The 20,152-nt window shown below is 34.1% G+C and overlaps 1 non-coding gene across 1 annotated transcript; it reads right to left on the reverse strand.

Moving 5' to 3' along the window:
• Positions 1-2,701: 2,701 nt before the first annotated feature.
• On the reverse strand, positions 2,702-2,805 carry LOC121039546 (U6 spliceosomal RNA). Its single transcript, XR_005794830.1, has one exon. It is a non-coding gene; the product is annotated as a U6 spliceosomal RNA (small nuclear RNA).
• Between the last annotated feature and the right edge of the window lie 17,347 nt (positions 2,806-20,152).

Consider the following 20,152-nt stretch of genomic DNA (forward strand, 5'->3'; position numbering starts at 1 on the left):
ATTCAGACCCTCTGGTTCTCAAAGCAAAATGTCATGGAGATTCATTTTCCCTAAATGGTCTTCCTAGTGTTAGAGTCTTTTTCTTTCTGCTCTTCACAGTTGCAGTGTTCCTATCTCCAACAGACAGTCCAGTGGACCCTTTAGCTCTGGAAGCTGTCTTTGCCCTTCCTACCCTGTTTGATGTGGCCCCTTTTCTATATTTAGCTGTGGAGAGTTTATTTTGCCAGTCTTTGGATCATTGTCTGGGTTATCTACTGTCATGTGGGTGTTATCAAATTGTATCCATGGGATAAGGTGAGCTTAGGATCTTCTGACTTTGCCGTCTTCCTTTAAAGTCAAAATATCTTTCTTGACGATGAGAAAAATTAGAGTTTAAAAGCGAATTCCTAATGGCGTTGAGGTGGCTCAGTCGGTTGAACATCCAACTCTTGATTTCAGTTCAGGTCATGATTCAGGGTCCTGGGATCGAGCCCTGTATCAGATTCTACACTGGGTGTGGAGTCTCCTTGAGATTCACTTTATTACTCTCTCTCTGCCTCTCCCCAGGTCTCTCTCTCCCTCTGTCTTCTGCACAAACATTTTAAAAAGCTTAAAACTAAAAATAAAAGTGAATTTCTGGAAGATTATATGAAGGCAATGGACAATTAATATTTAGTGTTGCATTATTTTCAGCATTTTTCTTCCATTGAAATATATTTTATATGTTAAGACACATTATTAAAATGCTTTTTTTTTTATTTTGCAGACTCTAAAAGATATATTAAGCAAATCTCAAGTGGCAAACAATAAAGCAGATTCCTTTTATTTTTTAAGGAATATTGAACGCAACATATACTCCTACTTAGCAGTTAAGAATAAATATTCCTTTAGACTTCAGCCAATATTGAAGAAACTAAGTGTGACTGATTGTTCATACTCTTTCAGAGAGGGTTATGTAATTGATTAGTGTGGAATAATTTTTCCAATATCTGACATTTTCAGCAATGCTCCTTCTTCAGTGACTGCTTTTCTCTATTCTATAAGGATAAATCATTGAATTATATTGGTATCAAACTTGTAGTGTAGATATTATTACAAGTTACTGTCTCATTACCTATAGTTATTTGCAAATGATAAAGTTGTGAGCTTATACCTGTGAAAAGAAAGGTGAAAAATAATGAAGTGATTTAGTAAGTTTGGAGTTAACTAGAATTAGAATAGGAAAAAAGGCTTTCTTCCTAGAATATCTGTTGTTAAATTAATTATATGGAAAAATGGTAATATTTGCATACTAATGTTAATACTTGAGATGTAGTATTTCTTAAAAATGTACCTGTCTTCTATTTACTTGCTTATTAAACATTCTTCAGCATTAAAGTACATTAAATTAAATGAATGTTCTAGAGCTGAAGATAAACTTATCTGTTTGTTTACTTATTTATGTGCCTCACCTTCTATTACTTCAAAATTTCCTCTGTTTGTCTGTCTCTCATTCTCTCTTGCTCTCTCTCTCTCTCTTTCTCTCTCTTTAAACATTTCTACTCCCTTATTTCTATTTTGTTTATGTAACCAACATTATTCTGGAATTTGCCAAAAATAATTTACCAATTTTCACTCTTCTATACACTTTTCATGGTAGAAAACTAGATCACTGTTCTGTGCATAGTTACTAAATTCTCTTGATGCATTTAGAGAAAGACATTCAGATCTGGATCTAAAAATATATTACCAAGGTTCCTGCATGTAGATGGATGAAAGCAGGAGACAGGCTGTCAGTTTTCTATTACACATTGGTAAAGATACCATAGACAGGTCAACACATCGTGCTTTATATCTAGTACCACAAGTCCAATATTTCAGCAGCAAAAGACATGATTTGATTAACATCTTCAGTTCACATTACATCCACCTAAAAGTAAAAAAAAAACAAATGCTCTTGTAAGCTAAAGTTTTCAAAAGAAGTATCAAATCAGTCAACAATATTTCCTTCTCAGTGAATTTTTCTTTGTAATAGACTTTGTTATAAAACAAACAATTTAATTGAATTTTTATTAACCAGTAGTTTTCCAGTATGTATCTGGCATTGTTAGGTGTTCTGCATACATTATTACTTTAACTATTACACACATGAAAGTTATTATAGTCTCCTTTATACAGATAAGGAAACAGCACCTAAATTAAATCTATATAATTAGTATGTCAGGGTTTGAAAATAATTACATCTCTTTTCCAAAGGAGAGCTCCTTTATATTAATTAGAAAAACAAGAAGCATACAGCCTACCAGCTGCCAGGATAAACAATAAAAATTTAAAAATCATGGCCTCTCATTTTACTGATTATAATTTTCCAGGTTTCCCTCTACCAGAAGTTAGCAGATATTTTTTCAGCTCTTTAAGAATTGTAAGTACTTAATTGGACAGTGTTATATATCTCCACCTCCCCAGTGATTTATCCAATTTACCATTTTCTGTTATCTCTATTTTTTTAATATGAAATTTATTGTCAAATTGGTTTCCATACAACACCCAGTGCTCATCCTAACAGGTACTCTCCTCAATGCCCATCATCCACTTTCCCCTCCCTCCCACCCCCCATCAACCCTCAGTTTATTCTCAGTATTTAAGAGTCTCTTATGGTTTGCTTCCTTCACTCTCTGTAACTTTTTCCCCCCTTCTCCTCCCCCCACCCCCGGTCTTCTGTTGAGTTTCTCAGGATCCACAGAAAAATATGGAACGCTTCATGAATTTGCGTGTCATCCTTGCACAGGAGCCATGCTAATCTCTGCATCGTTCCAATTTTAGTATATGTGCTTCCGAAGCAAGCACTGTTCTCTCTAAATGCTATGAATCCTAACTTAAAATAGAGTCATGTTTTATATGCTACAGATAAAAATGCTGTGACTACTGTGGATGATATGATTTTATATGTGGTGCTATCATAATTCAGCTAAATAATCAAAATAAATATGTGTCTACTCATACCCTTTTAGTGTATAAATTAAAGCTTAGAATTGCTTGGTATGGTGTTCAGAATATATTATGGAATGCATAGTCCTCTAAGATATTTGTTCATTGACTTCATCAAGGAGTTTAAAAATGGGTTATTTCAGGGACTTAGATGTTGTCTCTGTGGGTGGATTAAGAAGAGTTTCATGTATATTGGTAAAGCAAAAATGGTAAGTAGTTGCTTTTATATAGATAAATATATATTTCTCTGATTTCCAGAGAGAAAAATAAATATAGTTAAGAGAAAAAAAGAATTTGAGAACTGAGTAATTTGAATACTTTTCTTCATTGATTATATTCTGTACTTAATTACTGATCTCTGACACTTTTCTTTTTAGAATTAATCAAGGAGAGTATGTAATCCCTACCTTTGGATGAAGTGGCTTAGTCATCATTGAGGTTTCTGTTAAAATGTTTTGTTCAGGGGCGCCTGGGTGGCGCAGTCGGTTAAGCATCTGACTTCAGCCAGGTCACGATCTCACGGTCCGTGAGTTCGAGCCCTGCGTCAGGCTCTGGGCTGATGGCTCAGAGCCTGGAGCCTGTTTCCGATTCTGTGTCTCCCTCTCTCTCTGCCCCTCCCCCGTTCATGCTCTGTCTGTCTCTGTCCCAAAAATAAATAAACGTTGAAAAAAAAATTAAAAAAAAGTAAAATGTTTTGTTCATATTCAACAAGACATGGAATATTCTATGCATTTTACTTTGGCAGTCTGTAGATCCATAAACATCAGCATAGATCTCTAAACATCAACAGGACTTGTCCAAGGTAAAATTTTAAAGTCTTAATACATTTATTACATTTTTTATTCATTTTCAATTAAGTTAGTCATTTTCCCTCATAGTTTTATGCATTCTTTTATTTTTAACATTATTTGAAGTAAAAAAGTAAGCATCCGAGATCTTAGAGATCTTTGATACATTTAGAAGAAAACATTTGAGTTTTAAGCTTTCAAAAATAGAAGCTTTTAAGGCTATGTGCCTATAATTGAAATTTTAAGAATAGGAGAATATTCAAGAGTCCCGGAGGCATTTCTGTTGTCCAAAATCCTTATTACACCTGACACAGGCACTGCAGTAACCTGTTACTGCTTTATAGGAGGGAAAAGGAATTGGATGGAAGCAGGGACTCACCTATCTCTTATGAAATTATCCCTTCTCTTTTGACTCAAGTGATAACTTGAGTAATGAAGGTTTGTTTTCTAAGGACTACTGGGCAAAGAAAAAGAGATCATAGAATTGTTGACATTCTACATTAAAGATTTCAAACTTGGATCCTTCCCGTGTTCTCATTCCATTTCCCGACTGTTAACTTTTCTCTCCCCATCGCCTTTCATCCAAAGTTAAGTTTAGTGATCTAGCATCTGTTTTTATTCTGATGTCAACCTTATCATGCCAGGCTGTACAAGAGAGAATTTTGTTCAATAGCTCTTTGTTAAAATACAGGTAGTCTAAAGAGTAAACTAGTACAAGAAATAAGGCAGTCAAGATTTAGGAAGGAGAATGGATGTTGTATGAAAGATTTTCTGTGTGTGTGTGTGTGTGTGTGCATGTGTGTGTAAGAATAGCAAAGAGAGAAAGAAGGGAAGGATAAAGAGAGAGAGATAATGTTAAAAATTGTATAATAATTAATAGTAGGACATAAATAAGGTTTATTAAGCACTGGCTATGTGCTCAAGGCCATTGAAAGTGGTCATTTATTTATTTATCTATGGTATCAACTATGTTACATAATCATTATAACTATTTCCATTTTACACAAAAATCAAGACATATTAAGTAGGTAAATTTATCTGAATGTATATAATTACTAAAACAAAATATATTGAAATTCAGGTCTGACTCTTGAGAGGTTACCAAATTCACCAGGATGGGTTGTAAGCACTTTTTGAGTTATCCAAAATGATTCTTGGTTACCTTTTTTAAATTTTATTTTAGAGGAAAAGAGAGAAAACACCAGCGGGGGCAAGGGGCAGAGAGAGATAAGGAATATTTGGTTTAATGTTTATTTATTTATTTTGAAAGAGAGACAGCTCAATCAGGAGACGGGCAGAGACAGAGGGAGAGAGAATCCAATCAGGCTCCACATGGTCAGTGCAGAGACAAAAGCGGGGCTCAAACTCTCGAACCATAAGATCATGGCTTGAGCTGACACCAAGAGTTGAACACTTAACCAACTGAGCCACCCAGGTTACCCAGGAGATAGAAAGAGAATCTTAGGCTCCACACTCAGTGTGGAGTCCAATATGGCAATCAATCCCATGATCTTGAGATCATAACCTGATACAATATCAAGAGTCAGACGTTCAACTGACTGAGCCACACAGGTGTCCCATTGGTTTCCCTTTTGAGAGAACTACATAGTAATTGTCTCTTAATTTTTCTCTCTCACTTCATGGAATTGGACATGATTAGTAAAGAAATCTTATATCTGCATCTTAAAACATAAGAATGCTTGTTAGTAATAAACACTAAATACACCTTTGCAATCACTGAATGGATAAAAAGACACTCTCCAGAGGTGAATACTCTTGATTTAAGATAACGTCTCCATATTCTGATATTTAAGCATAAATAATTTTATTTTTAGAAATGCATCTTACCAACCAGAACAACATGAAACTAAAAATCACTAATAAGGGGCGCCTGGGTAGCTCAGTCAGTTAAGCATCTGACTTCAGCTGAAGTCATAATTTCATAGTTTGTGAGTTCAGGCCCTGCATACAGCTCTGTGCTGACAACTCAGAGCCTGGATCCTGCTTCAGATTTGTGTCTCCCTCTCTCTCTGCCCCTCCCCTGGCCCAACATTAAAAACAATAATAAGAAAAAAAACTCAAACCCAAAACCAGAAGAAAACAGGAAATAATAAAGATCAGAGCAGAAATCAATGCTATCAAAACAAACAAACAAACAAACAAACAAACAAAAAAACGACAACAACAACAAACAGTAGAACAGATCAATGAAACCAGAAGCTGGTTCCTTGAAAGAATTAACAAAACTGAAAAGCCAATAGCCAGTTTAATCACAAGGAAAAAGAAAAAAACCCAAATAAATAAAATCAAGAATGAAATCACAAACAACAAAGCATAAATAAAAATAATAATAAGAGAATATTATGAGCAATAATATGCCAATAAAATGGGCAATATGGAAGAAATGGACAATTTCCTAGAAACATATAAACTACCACAACTGAAACAGGAAGAAATAGAAAATTTGAACAGACCCATCACAAGTAAAGAAATTGAATTAGTAATCAAAAATCTCCTAAAAAACAAGAGTCTAGGGCCAGATGGCTTTCCAGGGGAATTCTACCAAGCACTTAAGGAAGAGTTAACACCTATTCTCTTGAAGCTGTTCCAAAAAATAGAAATGGAAGGAAAACTTCCAAACTCTTTCTATGAAGCCAGCATTACCTTGATTCCAAAACAAGACAAAATCCCCACTAAAAAAAAGAACTATAGACCAATTTCCCTGATGAACATGGATGCAAAAATCCTCCACAAGATAATAGTCAACTGGATCTAATAATATATTTAAAAAATTATTCACCACGACCAAGTGGGATTTAGACCTGGGATGCAGGGCTAGTTCAATAATGACAAAACAATTGATGTTATACATCACATCAATAAAAGAAAGAACAACAACCACAATATCCTCTCAGTAGATGCAGAGAAACCATGTGACAAAATACAGCAACCTTTTTTGATAAAAAAAAAAAAACTCTCAAGAAAGTAGGGATAGAAGGGCCATACCTCAAGATCATAAAAGCCATATATGAAAGGCCCAATGTTAATATCATCCTCAATGAGGAAAACTAAGAGCTTCCCCCCTAAGGTCAGGAACAAAACAAGGATGACCACTTTCACCACTGTTATTCAACATAGTATTGGAAGTCTTAGACTCAGCAATCAGACAACACAAAGAAATAAAAGGCATCCAAATCAGCCAGAAGGAGGTGAAATTTTCACTCCTCACAGATGACATGATTCTCTATATGCAAAACTCAAAATGTTCCACCAAAAAATTTCTAGAACTGATCCATCAATTCAACAAAGTTGCAGGATATAAAATCAATGCACAGAAATCAGTTGCATTCCTATACACCAAGAATGAAGTGACAGAAAAAGAAATCAAGAAATCGATCCCATTTACAATTGCACAAAAACCATAAATACCTGTGAACAAGTCTAGTCAAAGAGGTGAAAAATCTACACTGAAAACTATAGAAAGCTATGAAAGAAATTGAAGAAGATACAAAAAAAAAAAAAATCTTCCATGCTCCTGGATTGGAAGAACAAACATTCTTAAAATGTCAATACTACCCAAAGCAATCTACATATTCAATGCAATCCCTATCAAAACAACACCAGCATTCTTCTCAGAGCTAGAAAAAACAATCCTAAAATTTGTATGGAACCAGAAAAGACCCTGAGTAGCCAAACAATCTTGAAAACGAAAACCAAGTCAGGACACATCACAATCCCGGACTTTAAGCTGTAATACAAAGCTGTAATCATTAAGACAGTATGGTACTGGCATAAGAACAGATGCTCATATCAATGGAACAGAATAGAGAACCCAGCTATGGACCCACAAACGTATGGCCAACTAATCTTTGACAAAGCAGGAAATAATATCCAATGGAATAAAGACAGTCTCTTCAACAAGTGGTGCTGGGAAAAGTGGATAGGAGCATGCAGAAAATGAACGTGGACCACTTTCTTACACTACACACAAAAACAAAATGAAAAGGGATGAAAGACCTCAATGTAAAACAGGAAGCCATCAAAATCCTCGAGGAGAAAGCAGGCAAAAACCTCTTTGATCTTGGCCGCAGCAACTTCTTACTCAACACGTCCCCAGAGGCAAGGGAAACAAAAGCAAAAATGAACTACTGGGACCTTATCAAAATAAAAAGCTTCTGCACAGCAAAGGAAACAATCAACAAAACTAAAAGTCAACCGACAGAATGGGAGAAGATATTTGCAAATGACATATTAATATAGGGTTAGTATCCAAAATCTATAAAGACCTTATCAAACTCAGCACCCAAAAAACAAATAATCCAGTGAAGAAATTGGCAAAAGACATGAATAGACACTTCTCCAAAGAAGACATACACGTGGCCAACCTACACATGAAAAAATGTTTAACATCATTAATCATCCGGGAAATACAAATCAACACCACAATGAGATACCACCTCAAACCTTTTAGAATGGCTAACATTAACAACTCAGGCAACAACCAATGTTGGTGAGGGTGTGGAGAAAGAGGATCTCTTTTGCACTGCTGACGGTAATGCAAATTGGTGCAGCCACTCTGGAAAACAGTATGGAGATTCCTCAAAAAAATTAAAAATAGAACTACCATATGCCCCAGCAATTGCACTACTAGGTATTTATCCAAGGTACACAAGGATGCTGTTTCAAAGGGGCATTTGCACCCCAATGTTTATAGCAGCACTATCAGCAATAGCTAAAGTATGGAAAGAGCCCAAATGTCCATCGATGGATGAATAGATAAAGATGTGGTAAATATATACAATGGAGTATTACTCAGCAATCAAAAAGAATGAAATCTTGCCATTTGCAACTATGTGGATGGAACTAGAGTATATTATGCTAAGCGAAATTAGTCAGTCAAAGAAAGACAAATACCAAATAACTTCACTCATATGAGGACTTTAAGACACAAAATAGATAAACATAAGGGAAGGGAAGCAAAAAGTGTATAAAAACAGGGAGAGGGACAAAAATATAAGAGACTTAAATGTGAAGAATAAGCTGATGGTTACTGGAGGGGTTGTGGAGGGGTGGTGGGTAAATGGGTAAGGACCATTAGAAATCTACTCTGTAAATCATTGTCACACTATATGCTAACTAACTTGGATGTAAATTTAAAAAATAAATTAAACAAAAAGAAAAAAAAAGAAAACAATTACTGAGAACCTTCTGCACAGAAGTTAAACTGAGATTTGAGCACAGATCTGTATTATAACCCAATATGTGGTTGGCCATAAACAAGCTAATTGTGTTATAGCTTTTACTCTGAACATAAGTTAAACTTACAGCTCATGATTAATCATAAATAAATAAATAAATAAATAAATAAACAAACAAAAAAACAAAACGCATGGAGGCTAAACAACATGTTACTACACAATCCATCTGTCAAGAAAGAAATAAAAAAGGTAATAAAAAATACATGGAAACAAATGAAAATGAAAATAACAGTCTAAAGTCTTTGGGATGCAGTGAAAGCAGTTTTTAGAGGAAAATATGTAGCAATATAAGCTTACCTCAATAAACAAGAAAAAGCTCAAATAACAATCTTACACCTAAAGGACCTAGAAAAAGAAAAGTAAATAAAAGGCAAGGTGAGTAGAATTTAGGGAATAATAAAGATCATAGAAGAAGTAAATGGCATAGAGAAAAAAAGAAAAGAAGAAAAAGAAAGAGAAAGAAAGAAAGAAAGAAAGAAGAAAGAAAGAAAGAAAGAAAGAAAGAAAGAAAGAAAGAAATGAGAAAAGGAAAACAATCAATGAAAAATTCAGGAACTTGTTCTTTGAAAATATAAACACAATTTATAAACTCTTAGCTACACTCATTAAAAACAGAGAGAGAGAGAGAAAGGACTCAAATAAATAAAGTCAGAGATAAAAGAGAAATGGTAAAATAATGGGCAATACAGAAATATAAAGGATAAGAAAATATTGTGAAAAATAATATGTCAGAAAATTAGACAACCTAGAAGAAAGAGATAAATTCTTATAAAATACAGTCTTCCAAAACTGAATCAGGAAGAAATAAAAAGCTGAATATACAAATTACTAGTAATAAAATTGAATCAGTAATCAAATAACTACCAAAACATAAAATTCCAAGACCAGACAGATTCACAGGTGAATTTTAACAATTAAAATATCTATTTAATATCTACTCTTCTCAAACTATTTCAAAAAATAAAAGAGGAAAGAAAGTTTCCAAATATTTTCAACAAAGCCAGCATTACCCTGATACCAAAACCAGACACCAGAAAAAAAGAGAACTATAGCTCAATATCCCTAGATGTAAAACTCGTCAATAAAATATTAGCAAACTGTATTCAACAATAAAAGAAAATGATTATTCGCCGTATCAATTGGGATTTCTTCCAGAATAAGAGGATGGTTCAATATTTGCAAATCAATTGATATGATGCAGTGAATCAACAAAATGAAAAATAGAGAATTATATTTTTAAGGTAAATATATATATTGATATACATATTTCTTTCTGCTTAAGGTAATCTATGTATAACTTCTTATGCATTCTCTCTACACATATTTCATGTACTTAAATAATAGAAATTATCTAGTACACGTGTTCACATTTTACTTACAAGACCAAACTAAAATATGAGGATTAAATTCAGTTTTTATAGTAAACTCTTATCATCACACTGTCTCTAGTGCAAGTATCATTTCCATCTGATTATAGATAACAATTACATAAGTCTAATATGCTAATGGTAGCCATAAAGACAGTTGCTGAAGTAGTTGTATTCTCTAAAGCAATTCTTAACTTTTGGACTTGCCAAGAGAGTGATAAAAGTAGTACTCATTTTTATCAATCAATAGTTTCTATATGCAACCTGTTAGAAAACTTTATGATAGTTACCATAAAAGTTGAATTAGTAACAGACAGTACAACACTAATTTCCACAATTTAATATCTCTCCTTAATTAAATGCCACCAAATAAATGGACATTTTGAAATACACAAAATTCAGATTAAGTTGGCAAATTTTCAGAAACTACTCTATGAATTCAGTGTTAGACCCAGCTTTCTGTGTAACTTTCTTCACAAAAATAAGACACCAGGGAATTATAAAAATATAAAGACATTTGTCAAATGCCCTTTAAATAGGCAGATATATTTAAATATATGCACCACAATATTGATAATTGATGATTGATGTTATATGAACAGAAACTCTCTAGAGAACAAAATAGGAATAGTAAACTTTGAATGTTTTTTAATTGACTCTAAAAATATTCTACTCATGTCAATTATGAACAGGATAAAACTGACTAATTCCCATATGCTTATTTACAAAGTTAATACCATAATACCAATTAGGTTTCATCAAATTCATTTGCACAAATGTTCATGCAATTCTTAGGGAATAAAAATGTTTTTTAGACTAATGCCTCATTATGTCACCTAAGGCATAAAGGACAATTATTCTGCAATGTACATTTTTTAAAAATTACCTATCAGCATATTCCTCCTGGCTAAAACTGTCTTTTGTGCCACAAAATAGCAGTAGATTAATTATAGCTTTAAGAATTGATCACCACAATAGTTGTGGGTGTTGTCATTCACCATGTGCTCTCTCCTCTGATCCATCACACTCAGACTATAACCAATGCTAAGAAAACAAGTGTCAAATTTTTAAAATGTTTTTATTTTCAGAACATACTACTTGTTTTATTTTGTGAAACTCTTCACTGATTATTTTTTAAGATTAAATTTTCAGTTTTACCTTAAGTTTCAAGGACAGCTATGTCCTCCTATACAGATAACCATGTTTTAAAATAAATTTATTTATTTATTTATTTATTTATTTATTTATTTATTTAGAAGGCAGAGAGAGAGGAGAGAGAGAATCACAAACAGGCTCCACACTGTCAGTGCATAGCCCAATGTAGGGCACAAACTCAGGAACCACGAGATCATGACTTGAGCCAAAATCAAGAGTCAGATGCTTAACCAACTGAGTCACTCACAAGCCCCTGGATAACCATCTCTTACAACCTTTCCCTCAATTCTAACATAGCATACTTTTACATTAATTCTCATTCCTCTTTTCCATACCCACAAACATGCAGTCTACCATAACTGAGAACTCTCCAGAAGCTCCAAACATCTCTTAAGAGATTAAAAGCTTCCCAGGCTGTCTTTCATTAATGTTTTTGTGAAACTAAAACATGGAAAAAATTTAAAAAAATTATGAATGAATATATTGCACAAGTTAAGAATACAAACTCTGGAATCAGACCTAGATTCCAATATATTGTGTCTATCTTATAAATTTAGGCAAGTTACTTATTAATTATCCTTTAGTCTCCCTTGTAAAATGAAGCCATAATATTTACTTAATATAATTGCTATGAGGAATTAATTGAGTGATATGTATAAAGCACTTAGCATGGTTTTTGACACATAATCAGTGCTTAATAAATATTACTTAATTTAGAGAAGACAACTTAATGTGCAGTGTAAAGATGCTTATGATTCTAATAAAAATATTTGAAGAACTTTATCATCATACTTGTTTAGCATTTGAGAGGCTGACAGAAAGTAACAAGATTGTGATATCTTAAAAGTAAACTACTTAAGGGGCACCTGGGTGGCTCAGTCAGTTCAATGTCTGACTTTGGCCTAGGTCATGATCTCATGGTTCACAAGTTTTAGCGCCATGTTGGGCCCTGTGCTGTTCAGACACTGGAGCCTGCTTCAAGTTCTAGGCCTCCCTCTCTCTATACCCCTGCCCTGCTCATGCTCTGTCTCTCAAAAATAAATAAAAACATTTAGAATAATTTTAAATAAATAGATAAATAAACTATTTTAAACATTTTTACATTGAATAAAACTTCTTAATGGAATTTTTATCTTGTTTGTTATCATTGATAATTATGAGAACATTTTTATGTTTTTCAAAGTAGAACATTTGAGTAGTTTCAGTAATATGCAAACAAGTTGAGGAAACTAAATGCATATAATGTAGAATGTTAACATTGAAATAAAAATTCAAATGCACATACGTATATAGAGTGGTTAAGGGCTAAGTGGATGAGCTAGCAATGGGTAACTAATCAGGAAAAGATGTTTAAATATAGCGATGCAGGGTAAAGATGTAGATACATACATAGATAAAAGTTATGACTATAATGTACCAGTAATAAATGTAATTTAGAAAGTTTGAAGGAATAAAAGATGTCACAAGTTCATCAAAAATAATTTATCATATAAAATTCAAGAAAAAAGGACAATAAATACCTTGGATTTCTCCACCCAGACCGTCATTAAACTTAGTGCATTACTCATTGTCTGACATCTTACTATTCATATGCTGGGTAAAAAGATACATATTGCCTATGAAAATAAAAAGTGCACTAGGGATGATGTTTTATTAAAAACTACTATGTATAATTAATTTTTTCTGTATTGTAAAGAAAACAAACACAACTGAATTAAAATTGAATTTCTATACTTCAGATAAATAATTTTCACCATGAAAGACAATTTCTGAAGAGATGACAGTAAGATTAAGACAAAAAGTTTATGAAAAACACACCGAAGAATGCAATTCATTTATTTAAACTTTTTTTTTTTTTTGAAGTGTCAACATTTATTGTTACTGATCATAATGGATTTGGATTTCTTTCGTCTTTACTATTGCTGGGTATTGTTTTAATAGTTGAATTATTTCTCTATCTAAGGCTTATACTTTACTTTCTGTTTTATATAACATAATTAATAACATGGACCCTGAAGTCAGACCTCCCAGATCGAATTACAAGTTAGTCACTTATAACTTTGTTAATGTAATCAACTCATTTAACTTTTCTTCAGTGTTTCTATGCATTGAATGGGAATAATAGTACTATATCTGCCTCACAAAGTAAATCCTATGAAATAGTTAACTACTGTTTTAATTATTACATAGGTTATTCTGTAACCATATAAGTAGTGAAATTGCTTGGCATTCATCGACTTAAATACTGTCTATGCTAATCACTAGTTCTTGTACGGTGACTTTGCTATCCTTAAATTATTTTGATTCACATCTTAAAATTTTCAACAGTATCTCATGCATCGTATATCTAAATTTTTTCATGTTTGAAAAATTTTGCCTGTTGCAGTTATGCTTAAATAACCGGATAGAATGTCCTTTGGATATCTTGGTATATTTTCAACTTGGAACTCTATAAATATTATTTTCTGATATTGAATACTGCTATGAAAATTTTAGAAACAGCTCATTTTTACCTTTTGTATTTAATTTCTTTAGTTTGTTTTGATTGAATAAAAAAAGTATTCTCTTGCCTTAATATTCAACAACTTAATTCAGGTTTGTCTTAGATTTGAACATTATAAAAATGAGAAAATTTCTGAAACTGTGTTCGCTGTATCTGCACATTTTGTTTTCATTGGATAAAACATCTGAACAGACCATTTTGGGGAAAAACAATACAAATGTTAAACAAGCACAAAATTTTACTCAATCTTACCAATAATCAGGGATGCAAATTAAAATGAAGTGAGCTTAACTAAATATTGAAATTGTTATAATGCTTGTTGGAGTTTTAAGATATTGATTTATTTTTTTCTTCCTTACCTGAAGTCTAAGCAGGAAATCAAATAATAGATTTCAAGTATTCAGCTACATGACTGCTAAAGGCTTAAATGAAAGCCATGGCTTGAGCATTCAGGCAAATGGACTTAGCAACACACTAAATTTGATAATCGTGCCCATCTAGTCAGAGGCAGCACTGATCAAAGACAGGCCATATGCAAAGGGTCAGAGCATGATCTACAACATTTTTTATATAATATTGAAAGATCAGGATTTACCTTCTCTGCAAACACACAGATCTTACAAGAGGAGAAATCACTGGGCATGGTCAGTGGTTTCTCCAGCATTCAGATTCTCCAGTGAAAATGATAGTTAATGTAACTGAAATACCTTCACATGGAAAAATAAGAGGTCTGAGAAAAGTGTGACTTCACTAAAACTGTCAAATACCAGTGAAGGTATAGTGAAGAAGGGGCTCTCCAAAACCATATATGAGAGATCTCTGTATATAACCAATATGGAAATATTTAGTGAAGTTAAATATTTTCATACCTGAAAATCAGAAGCTCTGTGTCTATCTCTTTATTGTGGGAAGAGAGGTCATCAAGACGACATGACTGCCGGTTGGATCATGGGGACTCTTGGTGGAAAAAATTGTTACCTGTTTTGGGAATCATCTTAATCCTCGCATGTGCTTTTCCTCCCATGTGCTTGTATTGTTGCTGTGGCATCTGCCTCCAGTGCAGTCAGCTAGCCACCAAATGAATAACATCCATGCTAATAACACGCCTTGATGACTTCTCAGGGCATTTTACAGATAGGGGACATGTAAGATTGTAACAGCAGTCAAGAGGGGTAGAGTGTCAGGGAGGTCATTGAGAGTATGTGATTGCCAATTGACCCAGAAGCAGGACAGAATTGTACCTAAGGAGAGATACCTTAAATGCTGCCCTGTCCTAGGAATGCACGTTCTATCCACAGTTCCCATAGCCAGAGTCACTTCAAGTAGGCAACCTTGAGAGAGTAATATACTGTTGAAACCAACTGAACTCTATGTGATTGAACCTCTGTAAGTCCTCTATGTAAAATTTTGAGATTCTGGTGGGTGGGTGCAGAGATCTACTCATCTTGTATCCTCCAAAGACAAATCTTGTATGTACATTAATCTACGTATTAAACCTGTCATCTACATTTTACAAAGTACAACATCCATTCATAATAAAAAAAAAAACCAACAAAGTAAGGATACAGGGAAAATATGTTAACGTCATATATACGAAAATCTTATAGCTAATATCCTTAGTGGAGAAAAATTGAGAGCTTTTTCTGGAACAAGACAGGGCTGTCCACTCTCACCATTGTTATTTAACATAGTACTAGAAGTCCTAGCTACAGGAATCAGAAAACAAAAAGAAATAAAAGGTCTCCAAATTAGCAATGAAGGAGTAAAACTTCTGCTACTTGTATATGACATGATACTCTATATAGAAAACCCAAAAAACTCCACCAAAAATTTTCTAGAACTGATACATGAATTTGGTAAAATAAAAAGATAAAAAATCAATGTATAGAAATCTGTTGCATTTCTATACACTAATAATAATGTAGAAGAAAGATAAATTAAGGAATCAATCCCATTTACAATTGCACCAGAATCCATAAGATACCTAGGAATAAACCTAACCAAAGAGGTGAAAGACTTGTATTGTGGACACTAAAACACTGATGAAAGAGACTGAAGAAGACACAAAGAAATGGAAAGACATTCCAATCTCATGGATTGGAAGAACCAGTATTGTTAAAATGTCTATACTATAATACAATCCCTATCAAAATGCCAACAGCATTTTTTAGAGCTAGAACAAACAACCATAATTTTTTTATGAAACCACAAAAGACCCCAGAGAACAAAAGCAACCTTGAAAAAGAAGAGCAAACCTGAAGGAATCACAATTCCAAACTTCTAGTTATATTACAAAGCTGTACTAATCAAAATAGCATAGTACTGGCACACACACACACACACACACACACACACACACACTAGACACATAGACTAATAACATAATAGAAAACTCAGAAATGAACCCAAGATAATATTGTCAATTAATCTTTGACAAAGGAGGAAAGAATATCCAATGAGAAAAAGACCAACAAATGGTGTTGGCAAAACTGGACAGCTACATACAAAAGAATGAAACTGAACCACTTTCTTACATCATATAAAAAATAAACTCAAAATTGATTAAATACTCAAATATGAGCCTACAACCATAAAAATCCTACAAGAGAGCAGTATTTTCTATGACATCAGTTGTAGCAACATTTTTCTAGACATGTTTCCTAAGGCAAGGGAAACAAAAGCAAAACTAAACTGTTAGAATACATCAAGATAAAAAGCTTCTATACAGCAAATGAAACTATCAACAAAACTAAAAGACAACTTACTAACTAGAAGAAGATATTTGTTAATAACGTATTTGATAAAGGGTTAGTATCCAAAATATATAAAGAATTTCTACAATTCAACATCAAAAACAAAACAAAACAAAACCTGAAAATCCAATTACAAAGTGGGCAGAAGACATGACTCCAAAGACATATAGATGGCCAACAGACATGTAAATGGGCTCAACATCACTTAGCATCAGGAAAATGTAAATCAAAACTATAATGAGGTATCACCTCATACCTGTCAGAATTGCTAAAATCAAAAACACAAGAAACAACATGTGCTGGTGAGGATCTGAAGAAAAACTAACCCTCATGCACCATGGATGGGAATGCATACTGGTGCAGCCTCTTTGAAAAACACTATGGAGTTTCCTCAAAAAGTTAAAAATCGAACTACTATATGACCCAGTAGTTCCATTACAGGGTGTTTACCCAAGGAATTAAAAGAAAAGTAATTTGAAAATATTTGTGCATCCCTATGTTTATTATAACACTTTTTAAATAGCTAAATTATGGTAGCATCTGAAGTGTCCATTGATAGATGAATGGGAAAAAAAGGTGATATATGTATATTTATATACATATATATACATATATTTATAAGCATACCTCTTTTTTTCCCATTCATCTATCAATGGACACTTCCTCTGCTACCATAATATATGGATATATGTTCATATATATATATATATATATATATATATATATATATGTTAGTTTTCTAGTTGTTTTTGTTTTCTTCCCTTGTTTACTTATCTCACAATAAGTTGGCTTTCTTTAATAATATACTTGGAATACTTTCTCTTTATTTTTTGCATGTCTATTACTGTATTTGATTCATGGTTACCATTAGATTTATATATAACATCTTATGTATATAGCAGTTCTAGGGACACCTGGGTAGCTCAGTTGGTTAGGCATCCGACTTGGGCTCAGGTCATGATCTCGCGGTCCATGGGTTTGAGCCCTGTGTCGGGCTCTATGCTGACTGCTCAGAGCCTGGAGCCTGCTTCAGATTCTGTGTCTCCCTCTCTCTCTGCCCCTCCCTTCTTGCTCTCTCTCTCTCTCTCTCTCTCTCTCTCAAAAATAAATAAACGTTAAAAAAGTTATGTATATAGCAGTTCTACATGAAGCTGATGATCACTTCCATTCTTTACTCTTCTTTCCACACCCCACAATTTAGTTATATAGTTCATACTTCACATCGTTCAGTTTTTGGAATTCTTTGACTGATTTTTATAATATACATAATGTTACTCCTTTTGGGTTTCATAATTTTCTCACTCCTTATGGTCATTCCTTTCTGCTCAAAGAGTCTCCTTTAACATGTATTGTAGGGTTGGTATATTAATCGTAAATCTTTTAACTTTTGTTTGTCTGGGAAACTGTTTATCTCCACTTCTATTATGAATGACAGACTTTTTGAATTGAGTATTCTAAACTACAGATTTTTTTTTCTTTCAGAACTTTGAATATATCATGCCACAAACTTCTGATGTGCAAAGTTTCTGCTGAGAAATCAATTGGCAGCCTGCTGGGGTTTCCCTGTGTGAAACTGTTTTCTTTTTCCCCTTTTAAAATTCTCTCTTTATCACTACTTTTCACCATTTTTATTACTATGTGTCTTGGTGTGGGCTTCCTTGGGTTGATTTTCTTGAGGGCACTCTCTACCTCCTGGACCTAGATTTCTGTTTTCTTCCTTAGATTTGGTATGTTTTCAGATATTATTTCTCAAATAAATTTTCTGCTCCCTTTTCTCTCTCTTCTTCTGGGATCTCTATAATGCTAATGTTATTGCACTTTATGTTATTGCTGAGTTACCTAAGTACTCTCATTTTGCATATATATTTTTTTTCCTTCATCTGCTCAGCTTGCTTACTTTCCATTATTCTGTCCTCCAGGTCACTCATGTATTCTTTGCTTACTCTAGTCTGCTATTTTTTCCATATTTTTAAAATCTAATTAATTATGTTCTTCATCTCCATTTTTTTTCTCTTTGTTAAGGGTCTCATTGATGTCTTCCACTCATTTCTCAAATTCTGTGAGTACTTTAATGATTATTACTTTAAATTCTCAATCAGGAGTATCACTTACCTCCATTTTCTTACATCTCTTGTTGTGAGTTTGTCTTGTTCATTCATTTGGGACATATTTCTCTGTGTCCTCATCTTGTCTAACTCTCTGTGTCTGTTTCTACATGTTGGGAGAGTCAGCTATGTCTATTGCTCTTGAAAGTAGCTGTCTTTTGAAGAAGAGGTCCTGTGTTGCACTGTAGTGCAGTGTCCCCTATTTATCAGAAGCTGCTACATAAAGGGTGTCTCCTCTATGTGTTGCCTTTCCCTGCTGTTATTGTTGAACTGCTATTTTCCTTCAGTTGAATCATCTGAAGTGGGTCTCTTTGCCTGATGGGGCTGTGTTTGATCATATGGTGATAGTGAACCAGTCTGAGGCTGCCTTGGGCTTGAGTTGAGTCAGACTAGTCATTTGCCAGAGATGAAATAGTACCAAACTTCAGGGTGTTTCCTCCATGTTTTCCCCTAAGAAGATTTTGTAGGTGGCCAGGGTCTGTAATCTGACCAGCTATATGCCCCTGCATACTGCTGGAGTCACCATATGACTTCTGTGTGTGGTTATCTTTCCCTTTTACTGGGGCAGAAATCACTATGAAGTGGTGTTGGCCCCTGTTCGGGCTGCTTGCACACTGCCAGGCTTGTGGCTGTGGTTGGAATGGACTCTGTCTGAGAGTGTATTGGAGGCGGCAGATCCTCAACATGCACAGGAGGGGGATGTTTTAGCAAGGTTAGTGCACTGGTCCTCTGCAAGAGGGGATCTGCCACTCTTGCAAGTAAGACCAAGTCCAGATGGGTTGGAAGGTGTATATATGAAAAATATGTGGGTCAGGAGACATGGTGTTAGCAATATTTGCACTTATCTTCTTGGCAGGGGAACCCACAGCACTGGGACCGAGGCAGGTCTGACTTGAGGGGGCAGATCTGCCATAGTACATGGAACAGGGGGGAAGTATAAGCAAGTCAGATAGCAAACATGAGTGCTGCACTGGTTTCCACAGGTTCCCATGTGTTTATGCTGGAGCAGGGGAGGGAAATGACACTTTCCAACTCCCTTGTTTCTGGAGGAGTCTCCCAAGGATATCTCTGTCTTTCCAGCTCATGCTCTGAGATTAGTATAACTCTCCCTCATGTGTATGCCTTAGACATTTTTCAAACTGTGGCTTCTATTGTTGTATCTCTGAAGGCTATTTGTTCTTGTGTCTTTTTAAGAGCAGGGACTCAGTTTCCTATGTCCCCACCAGCTATCCCAGAGCAGATCCTGATGATTTGTAAAGTTTCAGATTTTAAGTCCT

The sequence above is a fragment of the Herpailurus yagouaroundi genome, unplaced genomic scaffold (genome assembly GCF_014898765.1).
Source record: "Herpailurus yagouaroundi ecotype Mexico unplaced genomic scaffold, PumYag 180, whole genome shotgun sequence".
Taxonomy (NCBI): domain Eukaryota; kingdom Metazoa; phylum Chordata; class Mammalia; order Carnivora; family Felidae; genus Herpailurus; species Herpailurus yagouaroundi.